The sequence below is a fragment of the Lampetra fluviatilis genome, chromosome 71, assembly GCF_964198595.1.
Source record: "Lampetra fluviatilis chromosome 71, kcLamFluv1.1, whole genome shotgun sequence".
NCBI lineage: Eukaryota > Metazoa > Chordata > Hyperoartia > Petromyzontiformes > Petromyzontidae > Lampetra > Lampetra fluviatilis.
Genome location: NC_136345.1, coordinates 3,381,699 through 3,402,828, shown reverse-complemented (window position 1 = coordinate 3,402,828; position 21,130 = coordinate 3,381,699). Strand labels below are relative to the sequence as shown.

The 21,130-nt window shown below is 51.4% G+C and overlaps 1 long non-coding RNA gene across 1 annotated transcript; it reads right to left on the bottom strand.

Moving 5' to 3' along the window:
• Positions 1-17,128: 17,128 nt before the first annotated feature.
• On the bottom strand, positions 17,129-20,067 carry LOC144952944 (uncharacterized). The gene is made up of 2 exons (XR_013640722.1): positions 19,870-20,067; positions 17,129-19,041 (listed from the first exon to the last, which is right to left on the bottom strand). It is a non-coding gene; the product is annotated as an uncharacterized LOC144952944 (long non-coding RNA).
• Between the last annotated feature and the right edge of the window lie 1,063 nt (positions 20,068-21,130).

Sequence of the window (21,130 nt, the reverse complement as noted above, 5' to 3'; positions counted from 1 at the left end):
TTTGTTGCCAGATAGAAGGGTAAAAAACCAATTATCATATTTTTACTGGCAAATGAGGTACCCATAGTGTAGATGTCTGGTGGCATGTACAGGCACGCACTTAAACGACGCATTAGCTGATGATTCGCTTCCACGCAGCACTAAGGTGGTAGCTATCCGAACGGTTAAAATTATTTTTATTTCTTTCAATTTCGTTAGATCCGCTACTGCTGACGGCTGTATCTGGGGGAATTTAATATTTCTTTGGTGTCTTTTTCGTGTCGTGCTGATCATTCATTTTCCCAACGTAGCATTTGCCACAAATGCAATTAATTCGGGACACACCTTCTGTTGATAGCTTCGGTAATACATCTTTTGTATCGGATATTAGTTTTTGTATTTTATGTACCGTGCCGAATCTGACTCGGATGTTTGAATCAGTTACTCCCACAGTGTATGGTATTTTTAAATCATTTATATTAAGTTCGCTTGCTTGCTTAGGACTGTGCAAATCTTTCGGTCGTTTTTTAACCCACTTCCCGTGATCCAATCGAGCTGACATTTTGCACACAGACTCGTTGTGCGTGACAATTAATTTTCGTGAAAAAAAATTTTCCCAAAATTTTACACTGTTTAGGGAATTTTTTTTAAATATTTCATTACCAATTGTTTAATGCTGCCAGACAATCATCTGACCCATAGGTGGCAGCCATCTCAAGCCAAAGGACGAGAGGACTCTAGCCGCCCCGATGCCACGCATATAAAGGATTTATAGTGAAAAACTTTGTTTTTACGGGTTAATTTTTTATAGTTTTAAATACTTGGGCAGTTTCAATGCTCGTGTTATTTAATTTGGTTATGGCATTCAATGCCCTGTTGATGTGTGCATCATTGTAACCTTTCAATTGCAGCGCTTCTTGAACATGTTTCATTTCACTTGTCAGACTGTCGCCATCTGACATTTTCTTAGCCTGATGAATGAGCGTCTTAATGAGCGCAGATTTCTGTGCGGGGTGATGGTGCGACTCTGCATTCAGATAGACGTCCGTGTGCGTTTTATTTCGGCAAACGCTGTGCGCGCAAGTACTTTTACACACATACACAGACAAAGCTACCCCAGGTAGCCTCTAGCAAGGCTGTGGGGGCAAGTGCTATCACACAGACAAAGCTACCCCAGGTAGCCTCTAGCAGGGCTGTAGGGGCAAGTGCTGTCACACACACAGACAAAGCTACCCCAGGTCGCCTCTAGGAGGGCTGTAGGGGCAAGTGCTGTCACACAGACACAGCTACCCCAGGTAGCCTCTAGCAGGGCTGTGCGTGCTATTTGACCCTTTTGACCCCGTCCGGGTAGAATATCCAGAAATAGTGGAGTTCTGTCAGCTTCCACTTCAATGGGAAACTGGATGGATGGGTTTTGCGAGTTGAGATGATTTAGAAATTCGTTAAAGTGTTTCTTTGCCATATTCTTAGGTTTTTTCGGTAAAGTCACGTAGGTAAAACATTAAAATTAATAAAAATAAAATAAAAATCACGACGTATGCAGTCTATTCTTAGTCGTAAGCCTCACCTTGCCATATTAATAAAAAGTGTGCCGTACTTGGCCCTTCCCCTCTCCAACCATTATATATACGGAGTGGTAGCTCCTGCAATCTCTCATTTACTTGATACAGCTGTCGTGGCTGTGACGGTTCCACCTGAAGACGGAAGCTTGTGTTGCCTCCGAAACGTCGTGATTTTTATTTTATTTTACTTTTATTAATTGTAATGTTTTACCTACGTGACTTTACCGAAAAACCCTAAGAATATGAATCCTTGCAGTCACGAAAGCTTCAAATCTGGAATGTATCTTTGCCGTGTGGCCAGACCACCAATGTGTCATCCACATATCTACACCAAGCAGAGGGGTTTTAGTGTTGTGCTTGAAGCTATTGCTTTTACACTGAGACATCTCCTTTACCAGTGGCAAAATATTGTGATAGGTTTTTACCCTTTCAACTGGTACAAAAAACTGACACCTTTATACAAGGCATCATGTTATTGCAAACATGATGCCTTGTATAAAGGTGCCACTGGTAAAGGAGATGTCTCATAGTGTAAATGCTTACCCCGAGCTCTCAATACTCTGATAGTGCGCTGTTTTTGAGTTGTACGCCTTTTGGCGTCATCTGGTCCAACACCAATGGAGACTAGGCTCTAAGAAAAGCTGTCTTGGGTGTGGACCAATCAACTTCAAGGACAGTGCATATCATTATCATCATCAGAGTTGTTTATTTTTGTTTGCATTTTGACTGCTTGTGTTGTGGTTATTGCAAACATGATGCCTTGTGTAAAGGTGTCAGTTTTTGTACCAGTTGAAAGGGTAAAAACCTATCACTCGCTATTGCTTTTGTTTAAAAATCTTCCGTGTACAAATTCGCAATCACAGGAGACAAAGTAGAGCCCATTGCTGCTTCTACCTTTTGTTTATAGAAGTCACCTTGCCACAAGAAGTCGGTGTTCTTTAGACAGTGTTCAGCTCGTCCTGGAATATCTTTGGCTAAACCTGCGTTCATTACCAGTGTCGAGTAATTTAATTAAATTGCGATTTAAAGCTTTCGTGACTGCAGGGATTCATCTTCTTGGTTCTTTCGGTAAAGTCACGTAGAATGGAAATAATAAAATAATACAATTAAAACAATAAAATTATTCTCACGACGTTTCGGCCACAACGCAAGCAGCCGTCCTCAGGTGAAGAACAGGTCTGTCGATAAGACAGCGTCTGAAATATTCAGACTCATTCATTCAGACGCTGTCTTCCCGACAAACCTGTTCTTCACCTGAGGACGGCTGCTTGCGTTGTGGCCGAAACGTCGTGAGAATTATTTTATTATGTTTTATTTTTATTATTTTATTATTTCCATTCTACGTGATGACTTTACCGACAGAACCAAGAAGATAATTTAATTGACTTGTTGACCAGAACCCCCGTGAAAGCAGACGTCACATCAACACTTACGAGAATGTTAGGAGCAAAGCAATGTAGGATTTCTTTGAATTTATTTCACGACAAGGGGATCCTTGTTTCAAACAAAAATCAAATAGCTTCAACAGCAGCAGAGTAGGATGGAAATCTCTTTCTCCAGAGCACAGATCCACGGTGTTGTTGGTAGTGGTGGTGGTGGTGGCGGTAGTGGTGGTGGTAGTGGTGGTGGTACAGGTGGTAGTGGTGGTGGTAGTAGTGGTGGCGGTGGTGGTAGTGGTGGTGGTGGAAGTGGTGGTGGTGGTGGTAGTGGCGACGGCGGTGGTGGTGGTAGTGGTGGTAGTGGTGGTGGTACAGGTGGTAGTGGTGGTAGTGGTGGTGGTGGTAGTGGTGGTGGTACAGGTGGTAGTGGTGGTAGTAGTAGTAGTAGTGGTGGTGGTGATGGTAGTGGTAGTGGTGGTAGTGGTGTTGGTAGTGGTGTTGGTAGTGGTGTTGGTAGTGGTGGTGGTGGTGGTAGTGGTGTTGGTAGTGGTAGTGGTGGTAGTGGTGGTGGTGGTGAGGGTATCGCAGCCTTTCCACTGCGTGAGACCACCGTGGTGATGATTGCTGCTGCTTTGGGTGTTGATGCGGCTCATGAAGGGGGGGGGTGGTGGTGGTGGTGGTGGTAGTAGTGGTGGTGGTAGTGGTGGTAGTAGTAGTAGTGGTGGTAGTAGTAGTAGTGGTAGTAGTAGTGGTAGTAGTGGTAGTAGTGGTGGTAGTAGTAGTGGTGGTGGTGGTGGTACAGGTGGTGGTAGTGGTAGTAGTGGTAGTAGTGGTGGTGGTAGTAGTGGTGGTGGTAGTAGTGGTGGTGGTAGTGGTGGTAGTAGTGGTGGTGGTAGTAGTGGTGGTAGTGGTGGTGGTGGTAGTAGTAGTAGTGGTGGTGGTGGTAGTAGTGGTGGTGGTGGTGGTAGTAGTAGTAGTAGTGGTGGTGGTGGTAGTAGTGGTGGTGGTGGTGGTAGTAGTAGTGGTGGTGGTAGTAGTAGCGGTGGTGGTGGTGGTGGGTGCCCTGTTGACGGGGCTTTGTGTCTGTGACCACAGCAGGTCGCAATGTCACGCTGGTTCATGAAGCCTCCCTTCGCCAGGCAAAGCTTCTCAATGGATAGAACAATTCACTGTTGCATTGTTTTTAGAGTTTTATTTTGGTGATTTTGACAACGTGTTGGTTTAGCCATGTGTGTTTGCTGTAGTAGAGAGTTGGCCTGATAACTTGAATCTAAATTGTCTTACGGTTTTGATTTAAAGCTTTCGTGACTGCAGGGATTCATCTTCTTGGTTCTTTCGGTAAAGTCTCGTAGAAGATAAATAATAAAATAATAAAAATAAAACCGAATCAAATATAATTAAATTTCGATTTAAAGCTTTCGTGACTGCAGGGATTCATCTTCTTGGTTCTTTCGGTAAAGTCACGTAGAAGGGAAATAATACAATAATAAAACATAATATTTTATTATTTATATTATTTTATTAATATAAATATTATTTTATTAATATAAATATAACATAATTGTTTATATTTATATTATTTTATTAATATAAATATTATTTTATTAATATAAATATCAAACAATTGTTTTATATTAAGATTATTTTATTCATATAAATATTATTTTATTAATATGAATATAAAACAATTGTTTTATATTTATATTATTTTATTAACATAAATATTATTTTATTAATATAAATATTATTTTATTATAATAAATATATATTTTAATATTTATATGATTTTATTATTTCCCTTCTACGTGACTTTACCGAAAGAACCACGAATATGTCTTGTGGTTGTTAAGGTTTGACTTGCATCCCACTGGGATGTTTGCACTCAGCGCTGAGATGCGCTGATTTTTATCTGGAAGACTTTGCAGATTTTTCCTGGATTTTCCTGTTGCGTTTAGTCACTTTCAGATGTTTCTTGTTCACGTTTTTGTTTTGTTTCGGTTGAACCCGAGTCAAGGGTTCTACCTCATACATGAAACTGAATCGATTGGAACATACGGTCAGACCACTAACAACCACTCCATTCGGTATTTCCCGTAAAAAACACAAATAGTTGACGACTTTACACCATTGGAACCTCATTTGCCAGTAAAAAATATGATAATTGTTTTTTTACCCTTCTATCTGGCAACAAAACTGACACCTTTTTTACGAGGAGTCATGTTTGCATAGACCACAATACCTGCAGTCATAATGCAAACAAAAAACACAACTCTGATAATGTATGCACTGTCCTTGAAGTTGATTGGTCCACACCCGAGACAGCTTTCCTTAGAGCCTAGTCTCACATGGGTTGGACCAGATGACGCCAAAAGGCGCACAACTCAAAGACAATGCTCCATCAGAGTGTGAGAGCTCGGGGTAAGTATCTACACCATTGGTACCTCATTTGCCAGTAAAATATATGATAATTGGTTTTTTACCCTTATATCTGCTAGAGGCTATCTGGGGGAGCTTTGTCTGTGTGTGCATCATAGGTGGTGCTACTCGCCACTAGCAGCACTTGCTCCTGCAGCCCTGCTAGAGGCTACCTGGGGGAGCTTTGTCTGTGTGAGTCATACGGGGGCTGGATCTCACGGTGCTGGTTCAACATCCCTCTGTTATGATTTAATCTGTCCAGTGCATGCGACAAGGCGCGGCTCTGAATTCGTTTCCTATTGGTCTGCGTGTGTGTGTCTGTGTGTGTGTGTCTGTGTGTGTGTCTCTGTGTGTCTCTGTGTGTGTCTGTGTGTGTCTGTGTGTGTGTGTCTGTGTGTGTGTGACTGTGTGTGTGTGACTGTGTGTGTGGATGCAGGCAAAGCCGATGAGTCAGATGCCTTCTATGACCTCCTGTCACAGGTAGTGGCTAAAGTGGCCACTCGGGACAGAGTCATCTTGTTGGGTGTCTTCAATGCCCGAGTTGGACATGATGCTGGCACCTGGTCTGGAGTGATTGGAAGGCATGGGCCAGATCAGCTCAATAATAACGGCAGGAGGCTGCTAGATTTTCGTGCAGCCCATGGGCTTGTAATTACCAACACGCTCTTCCGGCATCGGCGCATCCACACAACATCATGGATGCATGCCGGGTCCAAGTAAGAACATCTGCTGGACTACGTAGTGACGGACCAGCGGATGCGAGCCCATGTCCTTGACACCAGGACCTACCGTGGAGCTGATCTGCCCTCTGACCATCGACTAGTCATCTGTAAGATGCGCCTGCCATTCTTCCACTCCTGTGGTGGGTGTACACCCAGGACCCCATTCCAACCAAAAGTGGCCTGGTCTCAGCTGATGAAAGTTGCAAGCGAGAATTTCATCATCGCTTGCGGCTGGGGTTGGCATCGTCCCCCACTCCACCTGATGTCGAGGGTAAATGGGCGAGTTTAAGACTGTGACTCATGCAGCTGCAAATGGCCGCTTTGGGTACGCGGTCCAGACCTCCCCAGAGACCCTGGCTGACAGAGGAGATGTTTAGGATAGTTGAGAAAAAGCGACAGGCCCACTCTCATCGGCTACAGCATCCCACGTCAGAGAATGAGGAGGCTTACCGCAGCCTTCGCTCGGAGGTTCGGAGAGCCGTGAGGTGCTGCAAGGATGGGTGGTGGTCGCGGGTTGCTGAGGAGATGGAGTCTGCCTCAGTGGCCCGCGATCACAAATCACTATTTAACTCCATCAAAAAAGTCACCTGCAGCGCCACACCTATTACCATCATTAGGGGAAAAAATTTACCCGTAAAACAAAGTTTTTCACTATAAACCCAGCCCACATTGGTCTTTGAAACGGGCGGCTAGAGTCCTCTCGTCCTCTGGCTTGAGATGGCTGCCACCTATGGGTCAGATGATTGCCTGCCACCATTAAGCAATTGGTAATTAAATATAAAAAAAATTTTACCTAAAAAGTGTACAATTTTTAAACAAAAATTTTCACGAAAAGAAATTGTCACGCACAATGAGTCTGTGCAAAATGTCAGCTCGATTGGATCACGGGAAGTGGGTTAAAAAACGACCGAAAGATTTGCACGGTCGTCAGCGCGCAAGCAAGCGAGCAAGTGAACTTAATATAAAGGATTTAAAAAACGGTGAACCAATCTCCAACCCCCAGGAACAGGTTTGCAGATTTGCTGAGCATTTCTGTGAGGTCCTGGGGGAGGAGAAATCCCTCAGCCTGGAAAACATCGTGGCACAAAGTGGGGATGACCCTGCTGAGGCTGCGGTGCCTCAAATATTGGAGGAGGAAGTCACCCCCTGTGAGTGGCTGGCTGAGGTGCCATCTGTTGAGGAAGTGTACTGAAGGTGATCCAGAGTCTGAGACCAGGAAAGGCACCCTGCTAGAGGCTACCTAGGGGAGCTTTGCCTGTGTGTACATCATAGGTGGTGCTATTTCGCTACTAGCAGCACTTGCCCCTACAGCCCTGCTAGAGGCTACCTGGGGGAGCTTTGCCTGTGTGTACATCATAGGTGGTGCTACTCGCTACTAGCAGCACTTGCCCCTACAGCCCTGCTAGAGGCTACCTGGGGGAGCTTTGTCTGTGTGTACATCATAGGTGGTGCTACTCGCTAGCAGCACTTGCCCCTACAGCCCTGCTAGAGGCTACCTGGGGGAGCTTTGTCTGTGTGGGTGAATCCCCCCCCCTCCCCCCTCCCCCCCCTCCTCCCTCCCTCAGTGATCTTAAACAAAAGTCATCCGACACGCGAATTGAATGTAGATTTGGAAATGTAAGTTCAGGACTTACACACACACAGAGAGAAACAAAGCTGCCCCAGGTAGCCTCTAGCAGGCTGCAGGGGCAAGTGCTGCTAGTGGCGAGTAGCACCACCTATGATGTACACACACAGACAAAGCTCCCCCAGGTAGCCTCTACCTTCACCACCACCACCATCACCACCATCATCACCACCATCATCACCACCATCACCACCATCACCACCATTACCACCACCATCACCATCATCACCACCATCACCACCATCACCACCATCATCACCATCACCACCATCACCATCATCACCACCACCACCATCATAACCACCATCATCACCACCACCACCATCACCACCACCATCACTACCATCACCATCACCACCATCACCACCATCACCACCATCACCATTACCACCATCACCACCATCACCATTACCACCATCACCACCATCACCACCACCATCACCACCACCATCACCACCATCACCACCACCATCACCACCATCACCACCACCATCACCACCATCACCACCATCGCTTTATTTCCGATATCTGCCACTCCACTCTCTGTAGGCGACCCGCGTAGCGGCTCTGCCTCTATCAATATTTGTATCACACAGACAAAGCTCCCCCAGGTAGCCTCTAGCAGCACTTGCCCCTACAGCCCTGCTGGAGGCTACCTGGGGGAGCTTTCTCTGTCTCTGTCAGTGTGTGTCTGTATGTGTCTCTGTCTTTCTGTGTCTCTCTGTCTCTGTGTCTCTATCTCTGTGTATATGTCTGTGTGTCTCTCTGTGTGTGTCTGTGTATCTGTCTGTGTGTGTGTGTCGCTCTTTTTCTGTGTCTGTCTGTGTATCTCTCTGTGTGTATCTCTGTGCGTGTCTCTCTCTGTGTCTCTCTCTGTATCTGTCTGTGTCTCTCTCTCTGTGTATATCTGAGTGTCTGTGTAACTGTCTGTCTTTGTGTGTGTGTCTGTGAGTGTATCTGTGTGTGTCTCTGTGTGTGTATCTCTGTGTGTGTGTCTCTGTGTGTGTATCTCTGTGTGTCTCTCTCTGTGTGTGTATCTCTGAATGTCTGTGTATCTGTCTGTCTGTGTGTGTGTCTGTGTGTGTGTCTGTGTGTGTGTCTGTCTGTGTGTGTGTATGTGTATCTGTGTGTGCGTGACTGTGTGTGACTGTGTGTATGTGTCTCTGTGTGTGTCTGTCTGTGTGTGTCTCTGTGTGTGTATGTGTCTGTGTGTGTCTGTGAGTGTATCTGTCTGGGAGTGTATCTGTGTGTCTGTGTGTGTCTGTGTGTGTATGTGTCTCTGTGTGTCTGTGTCTGTGTGTGTCTCTGTGTGTTTGTGTTTTGGATGTTTCGCGAGGTCCGTGCCACGATATTCCGCCAGCTTATTAAGGTCATAAATCCTTCCTCGGATCATCACCAAAGACAAAGCTCCCCCAGGTAGCCTCTAGCAGGATGTAGGGGCAAGTGCTGTGGCTACACACAGAGGGGGGTGGGTGGCCAGCACCACGCCCGGCCGCCTTTGTCTCTCCCCAGTGGGGATGTTCACTACACCACCACCGACACACCAGGGTACTCATTTGAGGCTGAGTCGACCTAGGGGAGGCCCAAGACCGGTTCAGAGAATCGCTGTCACTGCTGATGGTGGTTGTGATTCAAACTCGGGTCGCCAGGTTCGTAGCGCAGTGCGCTAACCACTGCACCACCACTCCCCTTATCACAACCATCACCACCATCATCACCATCATCACAACCATCACCATCATCACAATCACAACCATCACCACCATCACCACCATCATCACCACCATCACCACCATCATCACCACCATCATCACCACCATCACCACCATCATCACCACCACCATCACCACCATCATCACCACCATCACCACCATCATCACCACTACCATCATTACCATCATCACCACCATCACCATCATCACCACCACCATCACCACCACCATCACCACCACCATCATCACCACCACCATCACCACCACCATCACCACCATCATCACCACCATCATCACCACCATCATCACCACCATCACCACCATCATCACCACCATCACCACCATCACCGGGTTCTTAGCGTAGCGGGGAGTGGTGGTGCAGTGATTAGGCTACGCTGCGCTACGAACCTGGTGACCCGAGTTCGATTCCCACTCACCACCACCACCAGCAGCAGTGGTGCTGGCTAGCAGCACTTGCCCCTACAGCCCTGCTAGAGGCTACCTGGGGGAGCTTTGTCTGTGTGTGCATCATAGGTGGTGCTACTCGCCACTAGCAGCACTTGCCCCTGCAGCCCTGCTAGAGGCTACCTGGGGGAGCTTTGTCTGTGTCGATATGAAGCTGAGAGGCGCTCGCAAACAGCGCGATCTGAGTTTCGATTCCCAGAATTTGGCTCCAAACCCGCCCAGAGGCGTCATCTAGGGCAGCCTTGCTCGGCCTGTCTTAAATAATTTGTGTCAGTGTGTGTGTCTGTGTGTGGGTGTGTGTGTGTCTGTCAGTGTGTGTGTCGATGTGTGTGTCTGTGTGAGTGTGTCGGTGTGTGTGTGTCTGTCTCGGTGTGTGTCTGTGTCAGTGTGTGTGTCTGTGTGTGTGTCGGTGTCTCTGTGCCTCGGTTTGTGTGTCGGTGTGTGTGTCTGTGTCAGTGTGTGTGTGTCTGTGTGTCTCGGTGTGTTGCTGCTACTGGGCAGTGCCAGGCTAGGTGCACCCTGTGGCTGCTGGGCAGCTGGAGGCAGTCGCCCTCCAGCAACAACAACGGAGGGCGGAGGAGCGACGCTCACAACAACGAGCGGAGCGCCGGGTGGCTAAAGCACAGCAAGTTGTCACTCTCATCTCAGTCGACCCACGGCACCTGTTGGGTCTGTCACGTGACCTCCTGCCAGGAGGGTAACCCACACTTCACAGCCTGGTACAGGCACTTAGGGGCAAATAGCGGTTGTTTTCCAGTCAATAGGTCTGTGTGGTGAGTCTGTGTAGTGAGTCTGTGTGGTGAGTCTGTGGGTCTCTGTGTGGTGAGTCTGTGGGTCTTTGTGTGGTGAGTCTGTGGGTCTGTGTGGTGAGTCTGTGGGTCTTTGTGTGGTGAGTCTGTGGGTCTGTGTGGTGAGTCTGTGGGTCTCTGTGTGGTGAGTCTGTGTGTCTTTGTGTGGTGAGTCTGTGGGTCTGTGTGGTGAGTCTGTGGGTCTTTGTGTGGTGAGTCTGTGGGTCTTTGTGTGGTGAGTCTGTGGGTCTGTGTGGTGAGTCTGTGTGAGTCTGTGTGGTGAGTCTGTGTGGTGAGTCTGTGGGTCTCTGTGTGGTGAGTCTGTGGGTCTTTGTGTGGTGAGTCTGTGGGTCTGTGTGGTGAGTCTGTGGGTCTTTGTGTGGTGAGTCTGTGGGTCTTTGTGTGGTGAGTCTGTGGGTCTTTGTGTGGTGAGTCTGTGGGTCTGTGTGGTGAGTCTGTGGGTCTCTGTGTGGTGAGTCTGTGGGTCTCTGTGTGGTGAGTCTGTGGGTCTGTGTGGTGAGTCTGTGGGTCTGTGTGGTGAGTCTGTGGGTCTCTGTGTGGTGAGTCTGTGGGTCTCTGTGTGGTGAGACTGTGGGTCTCTGTGTGGTGAGTCTGTGGGTCTCTGTGTGGTGAGTCTGTGAGTCTTTGTGTGGTGAGTCTGTGGGTCTCTGTGTGGTGAGTCTGTGGGTCTCTGTGTGGTGAGTCTGTGGGTCTCTGTGTGGTGAGTCTGTGGGTCTCTGTGTGGTGAGTCTGTGGGTCTGTGTGGTGAGTCTGTGGGTCTCTGTGTGGTGAGTCTGTGGGTCTCTGTGTGGTGAGTCTGTGGGTCTCTGTGTGGTGAGTCTGTGGGTCTCTGTGTGGTGAGTCTGTGGGTCTGTGTGGTGAGTCTGTGGGTTTCTGTGTGGTGAGTCTGTGGGTCTGTGTGGTGAGTCTGTGGGTCTCTGTGTGGTGAGTCTGTGGGTCTCTGTGTGGTGAGTCTGTGGGTCTGTGTGGTGAGTCTGTGGGTCTCTGTGTGGTGAGTCTGTGGGTCTGTGTGGTGAGTCTGTGGGTCTGTTTGGTGAGTCTGTGGGTCTGTGTGTGGTGAGTCTGTGGGTCTCTGTGTGGTGAGTCTGTGGGTCTCTGTGTGGTGAGTCTGTGGGTCTCTGTGTGGTGAGTCTGTGGGTCTCTGTGTGGTGAGTCTGTGGGTCTGTGTGGTGAGTCTATGGGTCTGTGTGGTGAGTCTGTGGGTCTGTGTGGTGAGTCTGTGGGTCTCTGTGTGGTGAGTCTGTGGGTCTGTGTGGTGAGTCTGTGGGTCTGTGTGGTGAGTCTGTGGGTCTGTGTGGTGAGTCTGTGGGTCTGTGTGGTGAGTCTGTGGGTCTCTGTGTGGTGAGTCTGTGGGTCTGTGTGGTGAGTCTGTGGGTCTGTGTGGTGAGTCTGTTGGTCTCTGTGTGGTGAGTCTGTGGGTCTCTGTGTGGTGAGTCTGTGGGTCTCTGTGTGGTGAGTCTATGGGTCTCTGTGTGGTGAGTCTGTGTGGTGAGTCTGTGGGTCTCTGTGTGGTGAGTCTATGGGTCTGTGTGGTGAGTCTGTGGGTCTCTGTGTGGTGAGTCTGTGGGTCTCTGTGTGGTGACTCTATGGGTCTCTGTGTGGTGAGTCTATGGGTCTCTGTGTGGTGAGTCTGTGGGTCTCTGTGTGGTGAGTCTGTGGATCTCTGTGTGGTGAGTCTGTGGGTCTCTGTGTGGTGAGTCTGTGGGTCTCTGTGTGGTGAGTCTGTGGGTCTCTGTGTGGTGAGTCTGTGGGTCTCTGTGTGGTGAGTCTATGGGTCTCTGTGTGGTGAGTCTGTGGGTCTGTGTGGTGAGTCTGTGGGTCTTTGTGTGGTGAGTCTATGGGTCTCTGTGTGGTGAGTCTATGGGTCTCTGTGTGGTGAGTCTATGGGTCTCTGTGTGGTGAGTCTGTGGGTCTCTGTGTGGTGAGTCTGTGGGTCTCTGTGTGGTGAGTCTGTGGGTCTCTGTGTGGTGAGTCTGTGGGTCTCTGTGTGGTGAGTCTGTGGGTCTCTGTGTGGTGAGTCTGTGGGTCTCTGTGTGGTGAGTCTGTGGGTCTGTGTGGTGAGTCTGTGGGTTTCTGTGTGGTGAGTCTGTGGGTCTGTGTGGTCTGTGGGTCTCTGTGTGTTGAGTCTGTGGGTCTCCGTATGGTGAGTCTGTGGGTCTCTGTGTGGTGAGTCTGTGGGTCTGTGTGGTGAGTCTGTGGGTCTCTGTGTGGTGAGTCTGTGGGTCTGTGTGGTGAGTCTGTGGGTCTGTTTGGTGAGTCTGTGTGTGGTGAGTCTGTGGGTCTCTGTGTGGTGAGTCTGTGGGTCTCTGTGTGGTGAGTCTGTGGGTCTCTGTGTGGTGAGTCTGTGGGTCTCTGTGTGGTGAGTCTGTGGGTCTCTGTGTGGTGAGTCTGTGGGTCTCTGTGTGGTGAGTCTGTGGGTCTGTGTGGTGAGTCTATGGGTCTGTGTGGTGAGTCTGTGGGTCTGTGTGGTGAGTCTGTGGGTCTCTGTGTGGTGAGTCTGTGGGTCTGTGTGGTGAGTCTGTGGGTCTGTGTGGTGAGTCTATGGGTCTCTGTGTGGTGAGTCTGTGTGGTGAGTCTGTGGGTCTCTGTGTGGTGAGTCTATGGGTCTGTGTGGTGAGTCTGTGGGTCTCTGTGTGGTGAGTCTGTGGGTCTCTGTGTGGTGAGTCTATGGGTCTCTGTGTGGTGAGTCTGTGGGTCTCTGTGTGGTGAGTCTGTGGATCTCTGTGTGGTGAGTCTGTGGGTCTCTGTGTGGTGAGTCTGTGGGTCTCTGTGTGGTGAGTCTGTGGGTCTCTGTGTGGTGAGTATATGGGTCTCTGTGTGGTGAGTCTATGGGTCTCTGTGTGGTGAGTCTGTGGGTCTCTGTGTGGTGAGTCTGTGGGTCTTTGTGTGGTGAGTCTATGGGTCTCTGTGTGGTGAGTCTATGGGTCTCTGTGTGGTGAGTCTATGGGTCTCTGTGTGGTGAGTGTGTGGGTCTCTGTGTGGTGAGTCTGTGGGTCTCTGTGTGGTGAGTCTGTGGGTCTCTGTGTGGTGAGTCTGTGGGTCTCTGTGTGGTGAGTCTGTGGGTCTCTGTGTGGTGAGTCTGTGGGTCTCTGTGTGGTGAGTCTGTGGGTCTTTGTGTGGTGAGTCTGTGGGTCTGTGTGGTGAGTCTGTGGGTTTCTGTGTGGTGAGTCTGTGGGTCTGTGTGGTCTGTGGGTCTCTGTGTGTTGAGTCTGTGGGTCTCCGTATGGTGAGTCTGTGGGTCTCTGTGTGGTGAGTCTGTGGGTCTGTGTGGTGAGTCTGTGGGTCTCTGTGTGGTGAGTCTGTGGGTCTGTGTGGTGAGTCTGTGGGTCTGTTTGGTGAGTCTGTGTGTGGTGAGTCTGTGGGTCTCTGTGTGGTGAGTCTGTGGGTCTCTGTGTGGTGAGTCTGGGTCTGTGTGGTGAGTCTATGGGTCTGTGTGGTGAGTCTGTGGGTCTGTGTGGTGAGTCTGTGGGTCTCTGTGTGGTGAGTCTGTGGGTCTGTGTGGTGAGTCTGTGGGTCTGTGTGGTGAGTCTGTGGGTCTGTGTGGTGAGTCTGTGGGTCTGTGTGGTGAGTCTGTGGGTCTCTGTGTGGTGAGTCTGTGGGTCTGTGTGGTGAGTCTGTGGGTCTGTGTGGTGAGTCTGTGGGTCTCTGTGTGGTGAGTCTGTGGGTCTCTGTGTGGTGAGTCTATGGGTCTCTGTGTGGTGAGTCTGTGTGGTGAGTCTGTGGGTCTCTGTGTGGTGAGTCTATGGGTCTGTGTGGTGAGTCTGTGGGTCTCTGTGTGGTGACTCTATGGGTCTCTGTGTGGTGAGTCTATGGGTCTCTGTGTGGTGAGTCTGTGGGTCTCTGTGTGGTGAGTCTGTGGATCTCTGTGTGGTGAGTCTGTGGGTCTCTGTGTGGTGAGTCTATGGGTCTGTGTGGTGAGTCTGTGGGTCTCTGTGTGGTGAGTCTGTGGGTCTCTGTGTGGTGAGTCTATGGGTCTGTGTGGTGAGTCTATGGGTCTCTGTGTGGTGAGTCTATGGGTCTCTGTGTGGTGTCTATGGGTCTCTGCGTGGTGAGTCTGTGGGTCTGTGTGGTGAGTCTGTGGGTCTCTGTGTGGTGAGTCTGTGGGTCTGTGTGGTGAGTCTGTGGGTGGTGAGTCTATGGGTCTCTGTGTGGTGAGTCTGTGGGTCTGTGTGGTGAGTCTGTGGGTCTCTGTGTGGTGAGTCTGTGGGTCTTTGTGTGGTGAGTCTATGGGTCTCTGTGTGGTGAGTCTATGGGTCTCTGTGTGGTGAGTCTATGGGTCTCTGTGTGGTGTCTATGGGTCTCTGTGTGGTGAGTCTGTGGGTCTGTGTGGTATGTGGGGCTCTGTGTGGTGAGTCTATGGGTCTGTGTGGTGAGTTTATGGGTCTCTGTGTGGTGAGTCTATGGGTCTCTGTGTGGTGAGTCTATGAGTCTCTGTGTGTGAATCTGGGTGTCTTTGTGAGTCTGTGAGTCTATGGGTGTATCTGTGTGTGTCTGTGTGAGTCTGTGTCTGTGAGTCTATGGGTGGCTGTGTGAGTCAGAGTGACTGCGTGTGAGTCTGTGTGTCTGTGTGAGTCAGAGTCTGTGTGGGTCTATGGGTGTGTGAGTCTGTCTGTCTGAGTCTGAGTGACTGCGTTACGTTGTTTATTATTTAACACTATGTAACAAATTGCATTAAGCGCTTCCCATTGGCTCGTTTTCTCATTTGAGGTGGTAGCCATGGTAACCAGCTGGGAGGAAGTGAGTGGGGGGGAGGATGGACCCCCCTGTCCCCCTCTAATGGTTACCATGGCAACCGTTGCTAATGAGGACTTGTGGAGCACACAGAGAGAGAGGAAAGAGAGAGTGGGGAGAGTGGAGAGTGAGAGAGTGGAGAGAGAGAGAGCGGTGAGAGTGGAGAGAGTGGAGAGTGTGGTGAGTGGAGAGAGTGGAGAGAGAGCGGTGAGAGTGGAGAGTGTGGAGAGTGGAGAGAGTGGAGAGTGTGGTGAGTGGAGAGAGTGGAGAGAGAGCGGTGAGAGTGGAGAGTGTGGAGAGTGGAGAGAGTGGAGAGAGAGCGGTGAGAGTGGAGAGTGTGGAGAGTGGAGAGAGTGGAGAGTGTGGTGAGTGGAGAGAGTGGAGAGAGAGCGGTGAGAGTGGAGAGTGTGGTGAGTGGAGAGAGTGGAGAGTGTGGTGAGTGGAGAGAGTGGAGAGAGAGCGGTGAGAGTGGAGAGTGTGGTGAGTGGAGAGAGTGGAGAGTGTGGTGAGTGGAGAGAGTGGAGAGAGAGCGGTGAGAGTGGAGAGTGTGGAGAGTGGAGAGAGTGGAGAGTGTGGTGAGTGGAGAGAGTGGAGAGAGAGCGGTGAGAGTGGAGAGTGTGGAGAGTGGAGAGAGTGGAGAGAGAGCGGTGAGAGTGGAGAGTGTGGTGAGTGGAGAGAGTGGAGAGAGAGCGGTGAGAGTGGAGAGAGTGGAGAGTGTGGTGAGTGGAGAGAGTGGAGAGAGAGCGGAGAGAGCGGTGAGAGTGGAGAGTGGAGAGAGTGGAGAGTGTGGTGAGTGGAGAGAGTGGAGAGAGAGCGGTGAGAGTGGAGAGTGTGGTGAGTGGAGAGAGTGGAGAGTGTGGTGAGTGGAGAGAGTGGAGAGTGTGGAGAGTGGAGAGAGTGGAGAGAGAGCGGTGAGAGTGGAGAGTGTGGAGAGTGTGGAGAGTGGAGAGAGTGGAGAGAGAGCGGTGAGAGTGGAGAGTGTGGAGAGTGGAGAGAGTGGAGAGAGAGCGGTGAGAGTGGAGAGTGTGGTGAGTGGAGAGAGTGGAGAGAGAGCGGTGAGAGTGGAGAGTGTGGTGAGTGGAGAGAGTGGAGAGTGTGGTGAGTGGAGAGAGTGGAGAGAGAGCGGAGAGAGCGGTGAGAGTGGAGAGTGTGGAGAGTGGAGAGAGTGGAGAGTGTGGTGAGTGGAGAGAGTGGAGAGAGAGCGGTGAGAGTGGAGAGTGTGGTGAGTGGAGAGAGTGGAGAGTGTGGTGAGTGGAGAGAGTGGAGAGTGTGGAGAGTGGAGAGAGTGGAGAGAGAGCGGTGAGAGTGGAGAGTGTGGAGAGTGGAGAGAGTGGTGAGAGTGGAGAGCGTGGAGAGAGAAAGTGGAGAGTGAGAGAAGGGGAGAGCGTGGAGAGATAAAGAGGAGAGAGTGGAGAGAGAAGGGGAGAGCGTGGAGAGAGCGTGGAAAGTGGAGAGAGTGTGATTGGGAGAGAGAGATTGGGAGAGAGTGGCAGAATGAGCGTGGGAGTGAGAGATTGAGGCAGTGAGAGAGAGAGTGAATGAGAGAGATTGAGAGTGAATGAGTGAATGAGAGAGATTGAGAGTGAATGAGTGAGTGAATGAGAGAGATTGAGAGTGAATGAATGAGTGAATGAATGAGTGAATGAGAGTGAATGAGAGTGAGAGGATGACCACCACACGGCTCTGGACTCAGCAGCGCCACAAAGCAACAGACGCGACACACCAACTCAGAGTTCACGTTTAATGGGGCCTCGTGGTGGTGGTGGTACAGGTGGTGGTGGTGGTAGTGGTGGTGGTGATGGTAGTGGTGGTGATGGTAGTGGTGGTGGTAGTGGTGGTGGTGGTGGTGGTAGTGGTGGTAGTGGTGGTAGTGGTAATGGTGGTGGTGGTGGCGGTAGCGGTGGTAGCGGTGGTAGCGGTGGTGGAGGTGGTGGTAGTGGTGGTGGTGGTAGTGGTGGTGGTAGTGGTGGTGGTGGTAGTGGTGGTGGTAGTGGTGGTGGTAGTGGTGGTGGTGGTAGTGGTGGTGGTAGTGGTGGTAGTAGTGGTGGTGGTAGTGGTGGTAGTGGTAGTTGGTGGTAGTGGTGGAGGTAGTGGTGGTGGTGGTAGTGGTGGTGGTAGTGGTGGTGGTAGTGGTGGTGGTAGTGGTGGTGGTGGTAGTAGTGGTGGTGGTAGTGGTGGTAGTGGTGGTAGTGGTAGTGGTGGTGGTGGTGGTAGTGGTGGTAGTGGTGGTAGTGGTGGTAGTGGTGGTAGTGGTGGTAGTGGTGGTAGTGGTGGTGGTGGTGTTGGTGATGCGGAATCTCCTGACATGACATTATTAGTTCGTCCCGGGAGGGAGAGGGAGGGGGGGCGACGCGGGGGGTGAGGGGGGGGGGCGCGGGGGGGTGAGGGGGGTGGGGGGGCAACCCCCCCACCCATCCTCCTCCCTCCCCCCCAGGATCACAACAACGACCACAACAACAACAACAACGACGACGTCGGTGGTGGTGGCTAAGGGGAGATTACATTTCTGTGGGGGTTGAGAGGGAGGGGGCGAGGGGGGAGGGTGTTGGGTGGGGGCACTACAGACTCACACACATACACACACATACACACACATAGACACACACACTACTACACACATACACACACATAGACACACACACACAGACACACACACACTACTACACCACACACACACAGACACTCACTCACAGTCACACTCACACACACACACTCACACACACACAGACACACACACACTCACTCACACAGACACACAGAGACAGACACACACACAGAGACACTCACACACAGATACACACACACACACAGACACACACACACTCACTCACACACACACAGACACACACACTCACACACAGACACACACACTCACACACAGACACACACACTCACACACTCATACACTCACTCACACTCACACAGACTCACACACACACAGACACACACACACACAGACTCACACGCACACGCACACACACAGAGACTCACACACACTCACACACACTCACAGACACACACACAGAGACTCACACACTCACAGACACACACACACAGACACACGTCAGTCACTCGCTGTCAGAGCTGGAGCTGGAATCCCTCTTCACCTCGATCTGCAGCGACGGCAAATTGGCAAGATGCCCAACACTGCTCACTCCACCTCCTACTCCACCTCCTACTCCACCTCCTACTCCACCTCCTACTCCTCCTCCTACTCCTCCTCCTACTCCACCTCCTACTCCACCTCCTACTCCACCTCCTACTCCACCTCCTACTCCACCTCCTACTCCACCACCTCCACCACCTCCTCCTCCTCTTCCTCCTCTGCGCCTCTCCCTGTCACTCAGCATGGCTCCCCACGCGCTCTGCAGCTGAAAGTCTCCATCATCCACACCGCCACCACCACCACCACCACCACCACCACCACCACCACCACCACCACCACCACCCTCCTCCTCCTCGCGGTGGCGGTTGTTGTTGTCGTTGTGGTCGTCGTCGTCGTTGTTGTTGTTGTCCGACGAGCCGTCGCCGCGCCTCCTCCGCTTGCCCAGGCCGTGCTCCCGGAACGACGTGGACGACGAGGCGGCGGTGGAGGTGGAGGGGGAGCCGCTGGTGCGTGGACCGAGACGCCTCCACACAGCTGGGAGGGGGGGAGAGATGGTGAGAGAGATGCTGGAGGGCGACTGCCTCCAACTGCCCAGTAGCGTCCTTCACGAGCCTCCTCCACTGAGGCCGATCTTGACACCGCTGGTACCGGTCATCGGCAAGTCCACTCAGCTCCACGTCCTCCTGTACCACATCACTCCATCTCTTCTCTAGCCCGTGCCGCGCCCGTTTAGCCCCCTCGATCCGGCCGAACAAAAGCTGTTTAGGCATGCGGTGGCTGGGCATGCGGGCTACATGACCCAGCCAACGCAGCCTTGCCTGCCGGAGGAGCTCACTGATGGGACTTTGACGAGATCTTTCAAGGATTTGTGAGCTCCTCACACAATCCAGCCTGCAGGTTAAACCCAGCATGGATCGTAGGCAGGCCAGCCTAAATGTTTCCAACCACCTCCACCACTATCACCACCACCACCTCCACCACTATCACCACAACCACCTCCACCACTATCACCACCAGGTCCACGACCTCACGAAGCTTACCATGACCTCACTGCCACGCTCACCAACCACGCTCACCAACCACGCTCACCAGCCACGCTCACCAGCCACGCTCACCAGCCACGCTCACCAGCCACGCTCACCAACCACGCTCACCAACCACGCTCACCAGCCACGCTCACCAACCACGCCCACCAACCACGCTCACCAGCCACGCTCACCAGCCACGCTCACCAGCCACGCTCACCAGCCACGCTCACCAGCCACGCTCACCAACCACGCTCACCAGCCACGCTCACCAGCCACGCTCACCAACCACGCTCACCAACCACGCTCACCAACCACGCTCACCAATCTCGCTCACCAGATTTGTCTTCCGCCGTGGTGGTGAGTCTCGGCCCGAGCCGTGACCTGACGTCCGTGGCCTCGCGCCTGTGCACCGTCACCTTCACCCGGGAGGGCAGTGACCCTGCACCACCACCGCCACCACCGCCACCACCGCCGGAGGATGGGAGGGATGGGCGGTCGGGAGAGTGAAGTCGTTTTCCGAGGCGCCGTTTGATGCCTGCAAGGCAAAGGCCGAGAAAGCAGCCGCTGTGAGTAGCTGTGTGAGTGAGTGAGTAGCTGTGTGAGTGAGTGTGTGAGTGAGTGTGTGAGTAGCTGTGTGAGTGAGTGTGTGAGTTAGTGTGTGAGTGGCTGTGTGAGTGAGTGTGTGAGTGAGTGAGTGTGTGAGTGGCTGTGTGAGTGACTGTGTGAGTGAGTGAGTAGCTGTGTGAGTGAGTGAGTAGCTGTGTGAGTGAGTAGCTGTGTGTGTGAGTGAGTGACTGTGTGAGTGAGTGACTGTGTGAGTGAGTGTGTGAGTGAGTGACTGTGTTAGTGAGTGTGTGACTGTGTGAGTGTGTGACTGTGTGAGTGAGTGGCTGTGTGAGTGAGCGACTGAGTGAGTGACTGTGTGAGTGAGTGGCTGTGTGAGTGAGTGACTGTGTGAGTGGCTGTGTGAGTGAGTGGCTGTGTGAGTGAGTGTGTGAGTGACTGTGTGAGTGAGTGAGTGTGTGAGTGAGTGTGTGAGTGAGCGACTGAGTGAGTGGCTGTGTGAGTGAGTGGCTGTGTGAGTGAGTGGCTGACTGAGTGAGTGGCCGTGTGAGTGAGTAGCTGTGTGAGTGAGTGACTGTGTGAGTGACTGTGTGAGTGAGTGAGTGGCTGAGTGAGTGAGTGGCTGTGTGAGTGAGTGGCTGTGTGAGTGAGTGGCTGTGTGAGTGAGTGGCTGTGTGAGTGACTGTGTGAGTGAGTGGCTGTGTGAGTGACTGTGTGAGTGTGTGACTGTGTGAGTGACTGTGTGAGTGAGTGGCTGTGTGAGTGAGTGTTTGTGTGAGTGAGTGTTTGTGTGAGTGACTGTGTGAGTGAGTGGCTGTGTGAGTGACTGTGTGAGTGTGTGAGTGAGTGGCTGTGTGAGTGACTGTGTGAATGAGTGGCTGTGTGAATGAGTGGCTGTGTGAGTGAGTGGCTGTGTGAGTGAGTGTGTGACTGTGTGAGTGAGTGGCTGTGTGAGTGACTGTGTGAGTAAGTGGCTGTGTGAGTGACTGTGTGAGTGTGTGAGTGGCTGTGTGAGTGACTGTGTGAGTGAC